This window comes from Phoenix dactylifera, chromosome 17 (assembly GCF_009389715.1).
Source record: "Phoenix dactylifera cultivar Barhee BC4 chromosome 17, palm_55x_up_171113_PBpolish2nd_filt_p, whole genome shotgun sequence".
NCBI classification, from domain to species: Eukaryota; Viridiplantae; Streptophyta; class Magnoliopsida; order Arecales; family Arecaceae; genus Phoenix; species Phoenix dactylifera.
The window spans coordinates 7,654,927-7,663,634 of record NC_052408.1 but is presented as its reverse complement, the minus strand read 5'-3'; the positions used below and the strand labels follow the sequence as shown (position 1 = coordinate 7,663,634).

At 44.8% G+C, this 8,708-nt stretch overlaps 1 long non-coding RNA gene and 1 pseudogene across 3 annotated transcripts; one reads left to right on the top strand and one right to left on the bottom strand.

The window, feature by feature from the left end:
• Positions 1–247: 247 nt before the first annotated feature.
• LOC103720876 lies at positions 248–2,378 on the bottom strand (annotated as a pseudogene).
• A 2,480-nt stretch (positions 2,379–4,858) lies between these two features.
• LOC120104196 lies at positions 4,859–8,042 on the top strand. 3 transcript variants are annotated; one of them, XR_005506656.1, is made up of 5 exons: positions 4,859–5,239; positions 5,320–5,491; positions 5,577–6,438; positions 7,545–7,629; positions 7,743–8,042. It is a non-coding gene; the product is annotated as an uncharacterized LOC120104196 (long non-coding RNA). The 3 variants fall into 3 exon arrangements; XR_005506655.1 differs by having other exon boundaries at positions 4,861–5,491; positions 7,556–7,629; XR_005506654.1 differs by having other exon boundaries at positions 4,861–5,491.
• Positions 8,043–8,708: the final 666 nt, after the last annotated feature.

The following is an 8,708-nucleotide window of genomic DNA, read 5'->3' as shown; positions in this document are numbered from 1 at the left end:
GTAGAAATTTCAGCAAAGCATTGACCTTCAGAGTAGCTCAATCCAAACTACTTGTACACGTACATATCTAGCATACGTAGATACACATATCCGATATGACAAGGTGAGGAAAAAGAGTCAAAAGCCAAAAGAAAAGAAAAGAAAATCAAACATAAAATTAACCAACCAACAAGACGTACCATACCTCAGATGCATCTACTACCATCAGATACATAAAGATGCAGAACCAATTAGCCTGAAAGAACGTCTAGAAGCACTTCCTGTGAACAATAGCTGGTCCAGATTCATCATACTCTGCTTCGATATCCACATCTGCAATGCATTCAAAAAAAAAGCCGCAAGCAAATAGAATCATCAGAGGAGAAAGAAAATAAGGCACCAAGGCAGATCTAAAATTGGGGGAGAGAAGACAAATGATGATGGCTTACCTCCTGGAATGTGCTTAGAGAAGCCAAGATGGAACCTCCAACCCAGCCACTATACTTATATTCAGGTGGTGCCACCACCTTGATCTTCATGCTGCTAGGAGCAAGCGCAGTGGTCTCTTTGCTCATATGGTCGGCAATGCCTAGGAACATGATGGACCCTCCACTAAGCACAATGTTCCCATACAAGTCTTTCCTGATATCCACGTCGCACTTCATTATAGAATTGTAGGTAGTCTCGTGGATACCAGGGGTTTCCATACCAACGAGAGCAGGCTGGAAGGGCATCTCAGGGCACCTGAAGCGCTCGGCCCCAATGGTGATGACCTGGCCATCAGGTAGCTCATAGCTTTTCTCAACCGCCGAGCTGCTTTTGGCAGTCTTGTGAGGATCCATGCAGGCATGTGTTTAGTCCCACATCGGTTATTCGCTGGGTAGATCTTGGATATTTATACAGGATCAAGGAACCCAAATAGTAACTTCTGGCTAGTTATTTTGGGTGAGGTCCTAAGTTGTTACAAATGGTGTCAGAGCGGATCCGGCCCATAATTTATGTGGACTAGGGGACACTGCAGCATGGATCCATTGGGGCTAACCATGAGCCAATCGTGGTGTTTGTGATTAGATTTGAATGGATTTGAACCCTTAGCCTGACGAGGACGTCAGGGCTTGAACGGGGGAAGTATGTGAGGATCCGTGCGGGCGTGTATTTAGTCTCACATCGGTTATTCACTGGGTAGATCTTGGGTATTTATACAGGATCAGGGAACCCAAATAGTAACTTCCGGCTAGCCATTTTGAGTGAAATCCTGGGTTGTCACAAGTCTCGAGCTCTTGCTCGTAATCAAGAGCTACATAAGCAAGCTCCTCTTTAATGTCACGAAACAATTTCCCGCTCGGCTGTGGTAATGAAGGAGTACCCCCTCTCAGTCAAAATTTTCATCAGAGCGTACCATGCCATACCAATTCGGTATGGTACATAATATGGATGGTATACCGACATTTGGTACGTCGAAAAAATTTCGTACCATATTGTATCGATAATGTGCTAGCGTGGAACTGGTATGGGTCTAGTACCGATACGATTAAGTCTTGGTGACAAAGGTAGCAACAACAAAAGAGAGGAAAAAATGTTGATGCTTAGGGCTTTTTCTTTTTTTGTTTTGGTAAACAATCTTGACCAGTTCTTGGGTAAAAGCATATACAGATGCTCAAAAGACTTTGATAATCCACATAATCATATATCACAACTAAACAGAATAAATTAAAATTGGCAGACACAAAAAAGAAACCTACGTCCAAGTACCTTAACAGAGGAGATTCAATAACATAACATTCAAATAAAGCATATGACTAAACATACCTGTGGTACGTCCACTGGCGTAAAGGGAGAGGACAGCTTGAATGGCAACATACATGGCAGGAGCATTAAACGTCTCAAACATTATTTGTGTCATCTTTTCCCTGTTGGCCTTCGGGTTCAGAGGGGCTTCTGTGAGAACAACTGGATGTTCTTCAGGTGCTACGCGGAGCTCATTGTAGAAGGTATGATGCCAGATCTTCTCCATATCATCCCAATTACTGACAATTTCAAAGTCAGAATACCTCTCTTGGACTGGGCCTCGTCACCAACATAGGCATATTTCTGTCCCCTCCCAACCATGACATCAGTGTGGCGGGGCCGACCAACAATACTTGGAAAAACAGCTCGGGGGGCATCATCTCCAGCAAATCCAGCCTATTGCAATGAAGGATTCAAGGTATTTACACTACGTGAGAACATTAGATGCAACTTCCTCCATTCTTTCCTAAATGTCAGCCCTACAATATGATATCAAACATATTTCTCACCTTCACCATCCCTGTTCCATTGTCACAGACAAGGGGTTGAATGTCCTCGGCATCAGCCATACTTTACGTTAAACCTGCACACATGACGCAGGCGTCCCCTCCAAATCTCCTACCTACGATCTTATCCGCATCTAGTTTGGAGAATCCAGCCAAAGAAGGAAAGGCCAACCAAGGCATCCACTCCAAATCTCCTACCCGTGATCTCAATCCCACCTAGTTTGGAGAATCCAGCCAAAGAAGGAAAGGCCAACCAAGGCGTCCACTCCAAATCTCCTACCTGCGATCTTAGCCGCACCTAGTTTGGAGAATTCAGCCAAAGAAGGAAAAACCAATTAACCCATTGAATCTTTTTAGTATTTTTTAGAATTATTGCCCTAAAATTTTGCTTTATTTTTTTGTCTTTCTACTTATGTGTGGCTCGCCCTTATAATATAAAGGCCACACTCCCTTGTATTGGATTCGTTGAAGTTTTGAGTAAAAAAAATTGTTCCACAAGTTCCCTTTTGGCGCGATCACAAGAGAGTAACGAGCTTGCTCTTCCCCTTCCATCCTTCTTCGAAGGCGACGTGCTCGCCTCAACCCGCTTCCCTACGTCAAGTGGCAAGGCGCTCTCCCTCCAATGCCCGGTGCCACCAACGGGTCGGGGGGCTCTAACTCCGCGGACGGTGCTCCAGGAGTGCTAACCGTTGATTCCTTAGTGTGGCTCAATGAAAGATGCAACAAGACTTGGAGAAGTTCCAGAAAGCTTTGGTGATGATAACCCAAGCCCTTAGACTTGCCCAAACCCATGACGATAGCTGTACTCCAGCACCTACTCCTAACACCGGAAGACAAGTTCATCACGAGGATCCAACTCCTAATGTTGGACGCAGAGAACGAGATGAACCTCCCCTTCCTCCTCTTGGCCTACTTCGCCCTAGGCTCGCGGCTCGTCCTCTTCCGCGCACACCCTACGACGACTCCTCTAGCGATGAGGAACCCCTACACAATCCCTACAGTGGTGAAAACCACTTTGGGGATGGAGGCAACCACTATGGTGATGGTAATCGCTATGGTGGCGGCAACCCTTACGGAGGTGGTGACCGCTATGGAGGCCGCAATGAGAGGAACTACTGCATGAAGGTAGATCTCCCACCCTTCAATGGCCATCTACTCATCGAGGACTTCCTCGATTGGCTTGCCGAGGTCGAATGCTTCTTCGACTACATGGAGACCCCGAAGAAAAAGAAGGTCAAGCTTGTAGTTTACAAGCTTAAAGGAGGTGCTTCGGCATGGTGGGAGCAACTACAAATCTCCCACACGTGACAAGGCAAAGGATCCATACGTTCCTGGCCACGAATGAAAAAGATGCCGCGAGCCTGATTTCTTCCCCTTGACTATGACCAAGTCCTTTTCTAGAAATATCAAAATTGCCAACAAGGATCAGGATCTGTCAATGACTACACCGCCGAGTTCTACAGGCTCTCTACTCGTAACAACTTGGAGGAGACAGAAGCACAACAAGTTGCTCGGTTCGTGGGTGGACTACGACTTCCTATCTAGGATAGGGTCTACCTCCAATCGGTCTACAGTCTCCACGACGCAATCCAACTAGTTACAAGGGCCGAAAAGCAGTTGGAGCGAGCTACTCAAAAGGGCCCCACCTACGGACGAGGCGCCCCAACCACTTCAACAAGCGAGCTCACCCCGAACAAAGGAAAATCTCCTCTTCGAGAGGCTTCACCCGTTGTGAACAAAGAGGCTGGCAATTACCAATCCAAGTTGACCGGAGGAAACAACGCGATATGGGTTCCTTCCACCAACATGTATGCTCTATCGCGAGGAACCAAATGCTACCGGTGCAATCAATCAGGGCACCTATCCAACCAATGCCCAAAACGAGTGAAGATCAATCTCACCGAAGCCGACGACATTGACGAGGGACATGACGATGCATTAGATAAGGAAGGCTATGACAATGAGGCCATCACCTACGAGGATGAAGGGGAAGCTCTCTCCCTCGTGGTGCAACAATTGATGTACGCACCATGCTAGGAACTTGACTCCCAGCGGCATCGCATCTTCCGAATCAGGTGCACCATCAACCAGAAGGTGTACGACCTCATCATCGATGGCGGAAGCAGTGAAAACATTGATCCCAAGTCCATGGTGGAGAAGCTCCAACTCCCTACAGAGACGCACCCGACACCCTACAAAATCGGGTGGCTTAAAGATATTGGTGAAATCAAGGTAACTTTGCGCTGTAGAGTTTCCCTTTCTATTGGGAAACATTATGAAGATGAGATATTATGTGATATAGTGGATATGAATGCCTGCCATATTCTACTAGGTAGACCTTGGCAGTTCGATATGAACGCCATACATAGGGGTCGAGACAATACTTATGCCTTCACCAAAAATGGGCATAAGATTGTCCTTGGACTTATGCAAGAAGGAACTCGTCCCAAGCCTTCCAAAGTGGAGGGACGATCCTTCCTAGTTACAAGGCCGGCCCAAGCCTTAGGCGACCTAGGCGGTCGCCTAAGGCCCCGGCCTAAAGGAAGGCCCCCGCCCAAACTCGTATCTACAATCTACAGTGAGTGAAGCGCAGTCGCAGAGCAACGGCTACCTCAACAAGACGTGGGAAAATGAGGGTCAGAGGGCGCCGTTCGCCCATCCCAATCCCATCGCCACAGTGAAAAGCTATAAACCTACGCCTCTGGCTCCTCTGGCTCTACCTCTTCAACTCTCATGTATCTTCCTTCTCCGCTCCTTGTCTCCTCATCGTCCTCCTCTTCTGCAGTTCTGCTTCACCATCTTCGCCTTCGTCGGGATCAACAAGGGCGCCAGCGAGCAGGCGAGGTCATCTCCGGCCGGCCGCCGGGGTTCCAACTTACAAGAAGTACTGCCGACCGTGGCTAGTCCTCACCTCATCGTCCTCCTCTTCTACTTCTGTGCTTCACCGCACTGTGTTCACCTTCATCGTGAGTCCACTCTATACCATAAATCCTAAATCCCTAATCCTATTACATATTGGAAATGGAAGATCTCTCCGTGGATTTAGATCTGGTCTCGTTGGAAAATGGAAAGCTGATGTGTTCGGAGTATAGCTCAGAGCCTCAGATCGTTCGAGCTTTAGCTTTCTTGATAGTTTTGTTCGGAAATATTTTTTTGCTTTGGAGAGCCCATGTGGGGCATTTTAATACTCGTTCTCCCGGGAGAGAGAGCTCAGAGAGGTGGGTAGCTGCTGGGAAAGTTTATTCATAGAAAAATAAATGGGTTGAACATCTATATTTGGGTTTTAATTCTTTGACTGTACAGTGACGAAGACTCTGAACAGGGGCATCTCCGAGTTTGTTGTGATGGCGGCGGATACAGAGCCACTTGAAATTCTTCTACATCTTCCTCAGCTTTCAGAGGATAAGGTATGCATTTTCTCTGATAGCTTATTAATTGAAGATTATCGTCCTTGCTACTGCTGTTATTTTTCCGTTTTGTGCCTGTATGTGGGAGTTGAGGTGTGATTCGTGTGAAGTGAGGATGGCGCCAACACTAGTGACGGCATAAGCTTTTATCAGAAAACTAAGTTTCTACCCTAGCTTCAAATGGTTGGTAAATAGGTGGTTCTATTTTGCATTTATTAAAAAATTTTTATTATTTTTTAAAAAAGGCCTTTTTTAATGAGTTCGCCTTAGGCCCCTAAATGCATTGGGCCACCCCTGCCTAGTTACTAATAATTTTGAAAATGATCTAAAAAACACTGGAGAAATCTATGCCCTTGTGATCAAAGGAGGGGAGGCCAAACCGGTGGAGTTTCCAAGAGATGTGCACCCCCTACTCCAAGACCTCAAGGACATGATGCCCGAGGAGTTACCTAACGGCCTTCCTCCCATGCGAGACATTCAGCACCAAATCGATCTCATACTTAGTGCTAGCCTCCCAAACCTTCGACACTACCAGATGAGCCCCAAGGAGCACGAGATCCTGCAGAACCAAGTGGAGGATTTGATCCACAAAGGACTAGTTCGCGAAAGCATGAGCCCTTGCGTGGTACCAGCGCTGCTGACCCCCAAAAAGGATGGAAGCTAGAGGATGTGCATCGACAGCCACGCTATCAACAAAATCACCATCAAGTACCACTACCCTATCCCCCGCCTGGACAACATGCTCGATATGCTAGAAGGTGCCAAGATCTTCTTTTATCCTTCTTTTATTAGCCTTCTTTTATCTTCCCTGCTATGTGATCCTCCATGTAAAACTTGTATATCTTAATCAAAAATACCTCGGAAGCTTAAAATTTTCACCCAAACATTTGATCGGTGTGTTACCGTCATGTGATCTGTCATTGATAAGCTCATTGAGTGTAAATAGGCGTGCTGCATTGTAGCATCGTGCATCGGCCAATATAAGGCTACAATTTTGTTCTATCAATTAGGATTCTTGTGGTACTTGTATCTCTACCTATTTCCTCACTTCATTAGCAAAATGTTGCAAAAAGGAAAATGCAGAGTCGTCCAGTGAGCATGTTTTTAATCCAAAATAACACAATGACCTCACTATTCCTAGTAATTCTGGATTTTAATCTAGATGTGCAAAGATGCACTCTTTTGAAGTTGCTGTTTCCATTTTTTTTGTTGTCATTCGAGCTTTGCGTGTTCTGATCTAAAAAATAAAATAAGATAACATAGCTCTGAATGTTTTGTCAACTTCCGTTTGGTTCGCATGAGCATGATCTGCTTCTGGGTGGTGTTTGAAAAGTTCGGTAGCTGTTTTCTTTATGTAATTCATCATTATTCATGCATAGTTCCAAAGTGGCATGCCTTTATGCTTGATAAGAGCTGGTACATTATTTGAATATCGAAGAAATGAAAAACTTAATTCTCAGCTTAATATAAAGCTTGATAACAATTGTGAAATGTATATTATCCAGCTTGTGTCACTCGCAATGTTCATTTGTTGTTCTTTGGATTTCTGTGTCATATTCCTATTATCTTGCAAAGATGGAATATTGAGAAAATGGTGAAGGTTCATTCCCATTCATTTGATTCAGACAAAATAACTGCTGCTCAAAGATAAGTATCATAATGATTGCACAACATCTGGAAATGATTCTTGGAGTTTTATTTTATTCATATGAATTTATGATATTCTTCTACTTCATAATTTCCTGTCGTCCAGTATCAAGAACTTTCTTTGCATCCCACTTTCTTGGCGCTAGCTTTCCACCTTTCCACCATACCAGCTCTGAGTGTTCCAGCATTATATAACTTCTAACCTTCTAATGAATAGGCCGTGTGCAGGTTTAACGTAAAGTATGGCTGATGCCGAGGACATTCAACCCCTTGTCTATAACAATGGAACAGGGATGGTGAAGGTGAGAAATATGTTTGCTGTCATATTGTAGGGCTGACATTTAGGAAAGAATGGAGGAAGATGCATCTATTGTTTTCACATAGTGTAAATACCTTGAATCCTTCTTTGCAATAGGCTGGATTTGCTGGAGATGATGCCCCCCGAGCTGTTTTTCCAAGTATTGTTGGCCGGCCCGATGGTTGGGATGAGACAAAAAGATGCTTATGTTGGTGATGAGGTATAACGACCCAGGACCTCACCCAAAATGACTAGCCGGAAGGTATTATTTGGGTTTCTTGATTCTGTATAAATACCCAAGATCTATCAAGCGAATAACCGATGTGGGACTAAACACACGCTCGCACGAGTCCTCACATATTCCTCCCGTTCAAGCCCTAATGTCCTTATTAGGCTAAGGTTTCAAATCCATTCAAATCTAATTTTAAAAACCACGATCGGCCCGTGATCGGCCCTAATGGATCCATGCTGCAGTATCCCCTAGTCCACATAGGCTATGGACCGGGTCCGCTCTGATACCATTTATAACGATCCAAATCCTCACCCAAAATGGCTAGCCGGAAGGTATTATTTGGATTGCTTGATTCTGTATAAGTACTCAAGATCTACCGAACGAATAACCGATGTGGGACTAAACATACGTCCGCACGGATCCTCACATGAGGCCCAGTCTAAGAGAGGTATTCTGACTTTGAAATGCCCTATTGAGCATGGAATTGTCAGTAATTGAGATAATAATGTATTAATTTATTTTTAGATTCCCTGGTTGCTGCTTTTGTGCCTCTTATTTGGACTAAATCTAAGAAGGCTAGAGCTGACCAGACATGTAGTCATCATACTTTCTCATCTGTCATTTTCTCTTGGATGTTCATGAAAGAGTACCATTCACGTACCAATGGAAATTCTAACCTCTTCTTATTCTCAGAATTTTTTTTCCTCTGGAAAGCTTACCTTGTTCTCAGTTGCCCTTTGGCTTTCAACATCAGCTGTCACTACAAAAAAAGTGATCTTTCCCAGCGTTTTTTGTATCCTTTACCGACGCTTATAAGCGTCGGTAAAGATACATCCGACGCCATTAAAAGC